A 12979-nucleotide genomic window follows, 5' to 3' on the forward strand; every position below is an offset into this window, starting at 1 on the left:
TTATTGTTATTGTAGAGGAGACTGTTGAGACCTAGAGATATATAGCTCCTTCAAAGCCCCAAAGCTAGTAATGATTAAACCAGCATTAAAATCCAGTTCTACTTGAATCTGAGATCTCTGTTCTTACAAATATAGTGAAATATGGTAGGGGTTAGAACTGAGAGTTCCTATTTTCCAGCTCAACCCTCTTCGTCCTGAATTTTGATATCCTTTTGACTCGAGATTTTAGGATCACCGAAGATAGCATTAAAACAGAAAGATCTAGTTTCTTTAGTTTGATTTATCCAAATACTTGCCCGTTTTTCCACTTCTTTTTGTGGAGACTTGGCTGAAATCAACAGCATTAATTGAGTGTGTAATTCTGGAACCATCTAAGAAAGCTAAAATCATTTAAAATTAGTTGGGGTTTAGTAACTAGGTTGAACTTTGCCTTTGTAAAGCAGTTTCCAGCTGACTCACTGCAGCTGCAACAATTGACATCATTTTGTGCCTTTCCTGCAAAGACTAATTTGGCAAGCAGCACTCCCAGTGGAGTGGGTTTCAGAGCTTCAGTGAATTTCAGGGTTGGCATAGACTTTAAAGGTCATGAAATCCAAACCTTAATGTAATGACTGAATTGGATTACATCAACCTCACCTAGTGGTTTTCTAACCTACACTTGGTTAAGTCCAGTGGAAAAAAATAGTGAAGATGCCCATGTGGACTGAATTGTATAACCTGAGCTGTATTTGAATAGCTCTGACTTTGTTATATTGAGCTGAAACAGGTACTCTTATCCTTAGCCAAAAGCACTAGTTCTATCCTTAGTACAAATATAGTCCTTTTGGGAACCATATAGCCGTTCAAATGTTTGGAGACCACTACCTCATCTCATCATTAGAATTTTCTCAATGCTAAATACCTCTGGTTCCTTTAACTTTTTCTCACTCAACCTGGCTTTATTTCCCATCATAATCCTGAGCTCACTATTAAATCAGTTTTAGTTCACCTAGATTATTCTCAAAATATTTCCCTCTTATCCTAGGAATGAATGAAATTCTGCAGTATTAGATTGAGGGAATTGCCTAATCAAACTGTCCTGGTAAAGTAAGATGGGAGTTTCTTGAAAAATTATGAAGAGTGGTGAGAAGTTAGGAAATGTTTAAACTGTTGAGTCTTTGCTGGCCCTCCTGTAACCAAACCAGTGTGGCATATTAATCTCATGCTACGAAAAGCTTAAAAGCATGAAAAAGTCACAGTGCTCTTTAAGCACATGGTTAGTTGGGTTATTTATCATGATAGATTAAACTCCATCTGCTTCATTTTATTCTTACGTATCATTTATTTTAGTGCTGAGTGATATCATTAAAATGAAAAGGATGGCTATATGAGTGGATGGGTAGACAACAGGAAGACATGATGGTTGCCCTTCAGTATACATAGATTAAAGCAAAACTAAAAAATCAGTGTTTCTAAATCTAAGTTTTAAGTTCTGTATGGAATTTAAATAGCAGTTTTAAATCATTCATTAACATATATTTGCCTTTAGTAATATCAGAAATCTTGCTCTGCTATTGAGGAAAGAACTCTTGCCTAAATTTGGACTTGGTAAGCTTCATGTCTGTAACTAAATGTGTGCGTGTATACTAAGTCACTTCAGTCGTTTCTGATTCTTTGTGGCCCTATGGACTGTAGCCCAGCAGGCTCCTCTGTCGATGGAATTCTCCAGGCATGAATACTGGAGTGGGCTGCCATGCCCTCCTCTGGGGGATCTTCCCAACCCAGAGATCCAACTCGCATCTCTTACATTACCACTAGTGCCACCTGGGAAGCCCAAAGAAATAGCTGTATATTATTTGGGAAAAAAAATCACTCACCATGTCTAAGAAATATGTGAAAATGAGCTCTTAATTGTGTAACAAGTATATAGTGAGGGTAAAATGATACGTTTTCTTTAATTCAACTAGAATTTATGAAATGATTTTCATATTTTATTCCATGTTCTAAGAGCTGAAGGTTTTGTAGAGGATAAATTAAATAAGGCCTATATCCTCATATAGCTTATATTTTTATAATAAAATGTTGGATCAAACAGTTTAATGGGCCTTGTAATACAAGGTACTTTAAAATAGTTATTTGAGTACTTAAACTTTTTCTTTTGCATTGATATGGTCATTTCTTTCTAGTACACCTTAAAAAATATCCCTTGATTTAAACTAGAGTTTATTCCAATTTAAAAAAGAAATCACATATAGCTTTTCTTTTTCAGCACAAAGTAGAAATACAACTTACATTAAAGTTTAAATTTTACTCTAGTGATAGAGATTCTTTTACATTATTTCATAGTCATTTACAATGTTTAACTGATACTAATTACTTAAATATTACCTCTTTCTGATATTCCTTCCTGGAGAAATAGATATACTAACATACCTAAAATATATCATAATTTAAAGAGTTCTAGGGAAACGTTGATTTTGAAAATCTTGTGTACCTGGAGGTCAAATATTGACAAAATTGACCCCCCCTTTTTTTTTTACTTAAAATCTTGGAATAACTCTTATTAAGGAAGAGTCATAAGTAAATTGTTTCAGTTCTTTTCTTTATAGATTTCTTGGTAAATATAACACACAATCTTTAACTTAAGAATTTGTATATTTCCTTTGTAAAAACAGAATTGTTTGGAAATGTAACTCCTTTTTATTGAATCATATTTTTTGTAGAGTTTTGTTTATGTAGAAGTATATTACCTCCTTAAGTTTATTGAAGTTCTGAAAATCATTTACTGGTCAGTGATATCCTGGAATGGAAATTTTTTTTGGTTAAAGCATATCATCTTAATTTTTAAATATTTTCTTTAAAACAAATAAAAGATCATTACTGTTACTTTCATATTGTATCTGACAGGATATTTTAATATATTAACACTGTGTTTTATCCAGGAATTTATGCTACCTAGAACTGCATTCCCCTTTGTCCCATGTGGGGTTATGAGACAGCCACAGCCTTGAAGAAAGTCACTATAGCTTTTGATCATCTGAAGGCTCTTTAGAGATGTAAAAATATGGTACTTTTGACCTTCAGATACTTTAGCCCAAGAACTCTGGGCATAAAATTCACACCATAAATAATAAATCTGAAAAAAAAATTTAGTATCAATTCAGAGTAAATTCCTTCTTGCCACCCTCTCTCTCAGATCAAGTAAAAATTCCATTGCCTATAGGAGAACAGAATGGGAGTAGATAAAGGGAGGAACACTTAGGGGTGTGTTTGTGTGTGTGTGTGTGTTTAGAAAAGGAACGTTAGCCTTGATCCTCTCTTTTCACACTAACCAAACTACCAAAATGATTTTGTCTCAATCTTTTTCCTTTACTATAGATAATGTGACAATTCAGTTCTGTTCAATTCAGTCGCTCAGTCATGTCTGACTCTTTGTGACCCCATGGACTGCAGCACGTCAGGCTTCCCTGTCCATCACCAACTCCTGGAGCTTGCTAAAACTCATGTCCATCGAGTCAGTGATGCCATCCAACCATCTCATCCTCTCTCGTCCCCTTCTCTTCCTGCCTTCAATCTTTCCCAGCATCAAGTTTTTTTTCCCAGTGAGTCAGTTCTTTGCATCAGGTAGCCAAAGTGTTGGAGCTTCAGCTTCAGCATCAGTCCTTCCAATGTTCTTCAGCATCCTTTAGCACCAGTAAGCCAATTCTAAGGCTGACTTCCCTAGACACACCAAATATTTTATCTAGGGTATGTATAGGGTAGTCAGCTTTAGAATTTCAAGTGGTTTCTGTATGTCCAAGAAGGATCAGACATAACTAAGAGAAAGCACAACTCAAGAAGCCTTATATTCAGGAATGTGAGATCTATATAAATTGTTTAGATAAGAAATGAATGAAGACAATGTGAAATTAGGGACCTGTCAGCAGCTTGTGTGGATTGAAGACTATGCTAGGATAATAGCTGGGCTTCCCTGGTGGCTCAGATGGTAAGGAATCTGCCTGCAGTGTGAGAGACCTGGGTTTGATCCCTGGGTTGGGAAGATCCCCTGGAGGAGAGCATGGCAACCCACTCCAGTATTCTTCCTGGAGAATCCCCATGGACAGAGGAGCTTGGTGGGCTACAGTCCGTGGGGTCACAAAGAGTCAGACACAACCGAGTGACTGAGTGTATAGCACAGAGAATAATAGGCAGGGCTTCCCGGGTGGTGCAGTGGTAAAGGATCTACCTGTTAATGCAGGAGAAGCCATCAATGTGTGTTCTATCCCTGGGTCGGAAACATCCCTGGAATAGAAAATGGCAACCCACTCCAGGATTCTTGCCTGGAAAATTGCATGGATAAAGGAGCCTGGCGGGCTGCAGTCCATGGGGTCTCAAAGCATCAAACAAGACAAAGCACACACACACACACACACACACACACACACACAGAGGATAATTAGCTATAGCTAACATTTATCGTCTACTTGATAGTTGCTAAGTTTCCTAAGCATTTTCTGTGTACTGTCTCACAGATACATCACAACACTATTCTGTAGACTACACTTTATTATTTCCATTTTACTAAAGAGGAAACTGAAGTATGGAGAGACTAAGCCACTTGCCTTCACTCTTAACCTCTATATCTACTGCTTTCTCATGAGGGATGTACACCTTGGTGAGTATATGATAACAAGCTAGGATTAGACATCTCCCAACAAATCCCAAATTTGTATGACTCTAAACTTGATAAAGCATTGACTCAAGCCAGTGTGGCTCTGAAATGATGGAAACTGTCTATATAGGAAACATTAAGTTATGGAAAATTAAATTTATATTTCTTGCATGCCTGATTTTGTGATCAGTTTCTTATCTATAATTTACTGATGTAAAAATGAGGCAGAAACACTAGCAAAAGAAACCAAACTAGTGACCTAGTAGAAGATCATTTCCAGGATCTTCTTCAGTATTTCTTGAAAGAGAGCATCTTTCAATATACGCTTTAGAGAATGCTCCCAGAATATAGTGAAGTTTCTATAGCAGTTTCCCATGTAAAAAGACACTCACAAAAGTGTCTTGGTAATTGTTATTTACAGTGCTTGCTTTCACCCAGAAAAATCTCTTTAACCATACCTTCATATGCACTTGAATTTTGAATATTATCTGCTATGTGAACTAAAGATTAAATGTCACTGAAATTAAAAAATCCAATTTAATATCAGATAATCACTTGGTTACAGTTGTCAATACAGTTTTTCTAGGTTTCATATAGGTTTGTTTAATTTATAAACCCGTTATTTAACTTATTTTAGATTTAAAAAGAAGTACATTCCTGCTGAGAAGGTTGAGGATATACAGGCCTGATCATGGGAAGTATAAAAATCAAATGACTCTTGGGTTTTGCTAAACTTTAAAAACCTTAAAGATATGAGTTTATTTTGACATGATAGAATGTACTTTTCATTTTTACATGAAAATATGTATGTTAATATGTTTAAAAGCAAAGCTTGAGATTATATAATAATTACTATAAAATTACTTGTATTTTTAAAAAGTAAGGAACATACCTATTATAGATAAAGCAAATGAACTAGGTAAATGATTTCCACTTTTAATTAACAAGAGCAAGAAATGAATGAAAAATTAGTTCTCTATAAATCAACAATGCTTTACTGTTAAAAAAAATAAAGTCTCATTTTCAGCAGTATTAGTGAAACAAAGACTTTGAGAATATAATTGTTATATTTCAAAGTTAAAGAAAGATTTATTAAAAGAACTATTTGATGCATTAAATATTATAGTTCAGACTTTTTGACTTTCTGAATTATGAATCAATTTCAGGGTAAGCAAAAATATAGAGTCAGTTTCAGAATATTCAGACTAATGAAGCAAACACAGCTCAAATCAATCATTCAGTCATTCCATTGAATGAGTGCCTTAATTGAGTGCCTGTTGTATGGTAGGCTAGTTAAGGGCATAAACTGATATGGTAAATAGTGGTTAGAAATTTATCAGAAAATCAAAGCTTTTTATTGTTAATGGTTAGTGATGTATAGAACTGGTGTGTTAGTTCGTTTCTGGAAATACATTCATAGATTGACTCTTTCAGTCTTCTAAATAATATTCAGCCGTTCTCTTTGAATTTACTAAATTGCCTCTAGGAATCATTTGTAGGAATTACGGTTTCTTTCCAAAGCACTTTTGGAGTAGCTTGGGCGCGCCACTTCATTATGTCAGAAAACCACAGGGCAGTTTTATTATTACATGGCTCAAATTGTAGCCACGCTTTATCAATTTTGGTATCACTTTGCTATAGCATCAATGTCATTCTTGAAATAGTAAAAAAGAGAAGCATTTGATATTTACACAGTTGTGAATTACAATGTTCTACTGTCATCTTAGAAAGTTTTGCTCCTTAGTAATTTTGCAGTGTAAACAAGCATTACAAAATATTGATATTTTTTTTTCTAGTTAAATTTCCTGTAGTAGAATTTCATATATCATGTCAGACTCTTTTTATGTCTATCTGAATAAAAATAGAGTGTATTAAGTGTAATTATACCATTTTAAACTGATTAAATACATTCTTGAGAAGGTCAGAACTATTTTTGCTCTGGCTCAAGTTAATACCATTACATATACATTCATAGAGAACAAACACTCACATTGGAAGTTATTTAAATAATTTTTCCCCTCTCTTATTATAGCAAATTGAAGAAATGAGCAGGAATGTAGTGCCTTTCTTGTAAAGTAATGCAAGACTCTATAGATACCAGTTCAGCATAGAAAACAACAGCATTTTGCCCATAGGATTATTTCTAGTAAACAAAGAAACCAGCAAACAAATGAAGAACAGAGACTGTTGGGATTGGGCATATTATTTGTAACATCTGAGGACTATGAGATTTCCCCTGATGTAGCATAATTTACAATTTAAAATATTTGCTTTTGTTTGTTAGGAGATTTATATTGGATTTTGCTAGCTCACTTTACCAAGATCATCTGGATTTTTCTGCCTAGGACCACTCAAATAACAAAAATAAATAGGTAGAGGATTTTTTTTTCTTGTAATGGAATTGTTTGAGGAAACACATTGGCAGGCAGCATGATATAATGAGGTAATGTGACTGGATTTCCTGATATCATGCTAGCTACAATATTACAGGTGAGGATGTCAGTGATGGACACGGTATGAATGTGTGTGTATACACACAGCATTTGTGTGATGCATTTACCTTCCTCCTATCCACATATGATTCTGAAAGGAAGTGGATTATGAAACTTCTATACCACTATCTTTCCATTTCTATTTTTTGTCAGTCTCAGTCTAGACCAACAGGAAATATCATTTTTGGTGAATTCTTCTATATCACTGTAAAATAAAGGGAGAAATGTTATTTATCTCACAATACAAACATTCTCACATAATTGCTATGCATTTTCCTTTGTCAACCATAAATTACATAATGAAATGCTTTTCTGTAGAGCCTGATAGAGTAAAAATGCAAATTTTTGTGAAATATGTAAAAGAAAAAAATCACTTTCAGGGTCATCTATAGCTAAATTTCAAATTCTGTTGTGGTTATCATAGGAAGCAAAGAAATATATAGCTCTGTTGATAAGGTCCATTTTCATTTGTTCAACAAATATTTTATAGTACTTGTTAGCTCCTAGTCGATTTGTTAGATATTGAGACATAAACAGAGATGAATAATGTACAATAGGGCAATATCTATCCTATAGTGGAGGAAGCAGGCAAAGAAATGACATGTCATACCGCTATGCTGGAGGTGCTGCTGTGGAAATATGGAGGTGGGAGTATTTATGCTACACGAGGACGATTTCTGACCATGAAAGTGACACTGGTGTTAGTGTTTGAAGGGTGCATTATATACACAATGAAATATATTGGACAATTATTTCATATAGATGGACAACTTCATCTTTAAAAAAGCACCGAATGTGGATATGCACAGTATATTTAGGGAATGACAGTTAAGGGATGAGTGTTCCAGAGGAAAATGCCTTTCGGCACTATTTTGTTTTATTTTGCTGTTTTTTTCTTCTGGGGTTATCTACCTGTGGATAGCATCTACTTTGGTGACTGCTGAATTTCTCCATTTCTGGGTCCTGCTACTGCTGCTGCTAAGTCGCTTCAGTCGTGTCCGACTCTGTGCGACCCCAAAGACGGCAGCCCACCAGGCTCCTCCGTCCCTGGGATTCTCCAGGCAAGAACACCGGAGTGGGTTGCCATTTCCTTCTCCAATGCATGAAAGTGAAAGGTGAAAGTGAAGTCACTCAGTCGTGTCCGACTTTTAGCGACCCCATGGACTGCAGCCCACCCGGCTCCTCTGTCCATGGGATTTTCCAGGCAAGAGTATTGGAGTGGGGTGCCATGGCCTTCTCCATTTTTGGGTCCTATTTATACATTAATGATGCTATTAACTTATTTAGGGGAAAGCGATCTATTAATTGTCTTAAGGATTTAGCATATTTTATAAGGATATTTTATTTTAAGTTCTAGTATTTTAAAATACTAGAGAGTGATTTTAAAGATCAGTTAAAAATAGAGCATTTTGATAATTGCCATTTATTCGGACTCAATAGGTAGAAACTTATTGGATTCAATATGAGTAGTGCAAATGGGGCATGAAGGCTTCCGTACATATGTAGAATTGAAGATGCTTTCACTTTCCATTTGATGAAATTGAATTTCTCAAAATCAACTCTATATCTTTTTAATTCAAAGATTTTCATCAAGTAGGAGGAAGATGTCCTATAATTTATGAAGATAGTTTATTATTATTATTTTTTTTTATTAGCTCTCGGCTCTAGCAACTGCTTTTTTTTTTTCCCCCAGTCATCTTGCTTGCTGGTGATCCATATAAGGCAAGCTGCCTTTCATTTTCATCTTCCTTAGCACAGCTGGTGCTTATACTACTCAACATCCATTGAGTCATTTCCTGCTGATAAATGTCTATATGTAATCACGATTGTCACCTATGTATGTGATACAAAACTGTCCTCTCTTTTTAAACCAAGATAGCATTTGTACCAGCCTCTAATCTTATGTACCACTTTCTCCTCTTTCAGAACCAAGCTGGCAATTCTCATCTTGAATAGCTTTAAAATTGCTCATAGCAATCAATGACAACTGAGGCATCACTAAAGAATTTCTTTTATCTCCAAGCTCCAATTTAGATCTGTCATTAAGCTTGAGTAAGCTTGAACTGTCAGAGCATTTTCCCTCATCACATGCTCTAAGCACAAAAAAGTCAACTTCAAAATCAAATTTGTTCTAGCTCTTACTATACTTTGTAATGGTTTCGTGTGAACAATAAACTTCACTGAAATAGTACTGTCAATCTTTAGTAACTCAGATAACTGTGGTTTTAAGAAATAGTGAGATGCTGCCAAAACTCAAGTATGATATATGGTAAATCATTCCCTCACATCAGTTGGTTTTGTTGTGGTTTAAGGGGGAAGCATTGTGATATGGGAGAAGAACATTGACAGTGATGAACGAGATACAGAATTTGTTTCCTTCTTTGGCTTTAAAGATTGTGTAATATTTGGCAAACCACTTTTCTACTCTACGTCTTAATTTCTGTGTCTATAATGTTTGTTGTTATTGTTCGGTTGTTAAGTTGTGTCTGACTCTTTGTGACTCTATGGACAGCAGCACACCAGGCTTCTCTGTCCTTCACTATCTTCAGGAATTTGCTCAAACTCATGTCCATTGAGTCAGTGATGCCATCTAACCATCTCATCCCATCATCCACTTTTTCTTGAGGTGTTTTTAAATCAATTCTAAGGTCTCACCCATTTCTAAAATTAATTCTTAATAAATATGACTTTCCATTGTGTGTTGTTATTCTTCAAAAAATGGATTAGAAACAATTTATCATTAAGAACTGAAAGTCAGAAATTAATTAGCAAGTTTATAATCCAAAGTTGCAAAAAATGCTTCAGCTTCATCTTTTGGACCAAATCAATGTCGTATTTGGGTTCTGTTGGTGAACAGTAGCTGTCTTTTAAAGATCACAGCTTTTGTCTTGGAGATCTTTTCCACTGACAGATCCTTCAGCCTCACCCACATATTTAAATGTACTTTGATCTCTCTTTGTTTTCAGATTTCATTATGAAACAATCTGTGTGAATGTTAGAGGTGCCAGACTGAAACTAAAAACTACAAAAATCTGGCAGAACTACACATGCAAAGTATTTAGCAGCTCAAATATGTTTACAGAGTCCTTGTTCAAAATTAGAATGCTTGTTTTTTTTAATAATTTCTTCACAAGTTCCAAATTAGCTTGTTGTATTTCTTCTCTCTCCCATAAAGGAAAGAAGGTTGTTTTTTAATACCCACTTTCTTCCTTTGTAAGTACTATAGTTTTCAAGTCAATTATTTTTCTCATATCTCCTTATAAAGATGTAACCTTCATGGAAGTGTCATCCAGGTCACTGAATGATGTGCTAGAGTAAGAAAGGAATTTGGTGATCTTTTTAACCCTTGAAAAGTAATATCTTAAAGAAAGTATAGATAATCACTAAGTCAAAGTTATCATTATGTAATTTTTTTTCTTTCATTTTCAGTACCAAGTCTCGTTTGTGGCATTCCTGTACTTGAGCACAGAATCCACATCTCTTAGTGCACTTTGAGCTCTCTCATCACTTACCTCTCATTGATATCACTCCTTAGACTTTCTTAGTTTGACTAACTTAGTAAGACTCTGATATGAATCTTCTTTGCAATTTTGGCCACATTTCCATGATTCTGATCAAAACATGTGTGGTTTCTTAGGGAATCATTTGTTATTGTCAACCAATATTTTAGGCTATTTTATCCTAGGGTGTTAATGGCTAATAGCAGTTCAGGAAGGAGCTATCTCTCATAGTACTAACAGCATTTCAGCAGCAATGTTTTAATCAGGTGGACTGGATAGAAGACACTGTGGCAGAGAAATATAGGCAACAGATTTATGGTAAATTCCAGCTTTCCATGATCCTCTATAATCTTTTGATACAGACTGATGCCTGTTTACCTATTCTCAGGCTTACTTATGTTATGAAAATATTTCTTTTGTTAATAAGAGGTACATCCATTTACAGTGTGATTTTTAGACTTTTAGAGGCATGCCCATCTACAGTGTGATTAAAAGGAAAATACCAAATAGCTTTTTCTGTCTCTAAGACATCAACATGCTTTCAGACTTAGGGACTGCTGCTGCTGCTAAGTTGCTTCAGTCGTGTCTGACTCGGTGTGACCCCATAGACGGCAGCCCACCAGGCTCTGCCGTCCCTGGGATTCTCCAGGCAAGAACACTGGAGTGGGTTGCCATTTCCTTCTCCAATGCATGAAAGTGAAAAGTGAAAGTGAAGTTGCTCAGTCGTGTCCGACTCTTCTCGACCCCATGGACTGCAGCCTGCTAGGCTCCTCCATCCATGGGATTTTCCAGGCAAGAGTACTGGAGTGTGGTGCCATTGCCTTCTCCAGAGACTTAGGGACTGACATAGGCAAATATTGCTCAACAGATGTTTTATGTTTATACATTTATATGGTATTACTTTCTCCTTGTAAGTGAATTTAACACTTCACAAAAATGGCATCTAAGTTTTATTAGCACTTTTCTTAATATATGATGCTAGGCTATGATTGTTTAATATTTAATACTGATTTATGATTCATTTTTTCTGTATATTGTATAATATAATGAAAATGAATTATATTTGCTTTTTCCTATGTGTCAAATAATTTACTATATTTCATGAGTCTAAGGTGACATCAGTTATTAAATGTATCATTATTATGTATCACTAATAAAAAAAGAAGAAATTTGTTCAGTTGTGAAATGACATTGAATCTAAGTTCTATACAAATGTAGAAATGTTAACATATGAAAATATGTGCATCTTAGAGTCAAGGGAATGTGGTAATAGGACTACCCTAAACCATAATGAAACTTCCATCTAAAACATTTGAAATACTTTAAAACATGATTTTCACAAAATCTTTATAGTATACATTGGGACAAAGCTGTTTCCTTTTTAGGGATGTTGGAGAAATTCAGTGAACTTGTGAAAGAGAATGAGAAAAACCTTTCAATCTGCATTAATAGTATGAACTAGAAGACTTTCAAACTGTGTTTTCTTATATTCTCTTAATTTCTGTCTGTGGAATCTTGGAAATGTTGAAATTGGATTCTGTACTGGAAATATATCCACCTTTGGTGACACTGAGCCAGGCATATTTTGACACAATATGTAACTAAGAGTTTACTTCATTTGGATTTATATATTTATAGTAACATACACAGTAACATTCCAATCAGGATTCTTTTCTTGGCCTTTGACTGTACTACATATTACTGTGTATTAACTTCAAGAAGTTCTTTGCAAGATACTAGTCATAGTAGTAATATTATTGGTTTGCAATGAATGATTCTACTGTTCTAGTTTATTAGCATATTTATATATTGCTCCAAACTAGACACAAGAAGAATTCAGTGACACAGAACAAATCTTTGTAAAGGGAATCTAAATAGGGGGAGAAACAATATTTATCTACATGGGGAATTTCTGAAATGTGTGTTATTAAAAAAGTTAATTCCCCTTCTGAATAAATGATATTTGATTTTCGTATTAGCATACTAGTTTGAACAGCTGCACAAAAGTGCTCAAATGAAAATAAGAAAAAATAAGTTTTAGATCTAAATTTTGCTTTCAGATTAACAGGTGTTGAAGATCCCAAGATACATGCTTCTGTTTGGAAGAAGCATTTTGTTTGGGATACATAAATGCATATTGTAGTAGTCAACACTTTAATAATTATAATATTTTCACATATTTAGATTAAAATCATGAAGGGAGGAAAAGTAGCCCTCTGACTACATGGGCAACATGTAACAAGCGAGTCACTGGACAAGCTAGTTTACCAGACAGATGATCCAGTGCTATCAAAGAAGAATTTCCTATTTCTATGTGTATAAGTGTGTTTTAAAGAAAAGTTGATTGTTGAAGAGAA

The sequence above is a fragment of the Bos indicus genome, chromosome 21, assembly GCF_029378745.1.
Source record: "Bos indicus isolate NIAB-ARS_2022 breed Sahiwal x Tharparkar chromosome 21, NIAB-ARS_B.indTharparkar_mat_pri_1.0, whole genome shotgun sequence".
NCBI classification, from domain to species: Eukaryota; Metazoa; Chordata; class Mammalia; order Artiodactyla; family Bovidae; genus Bos; species Bos indicus.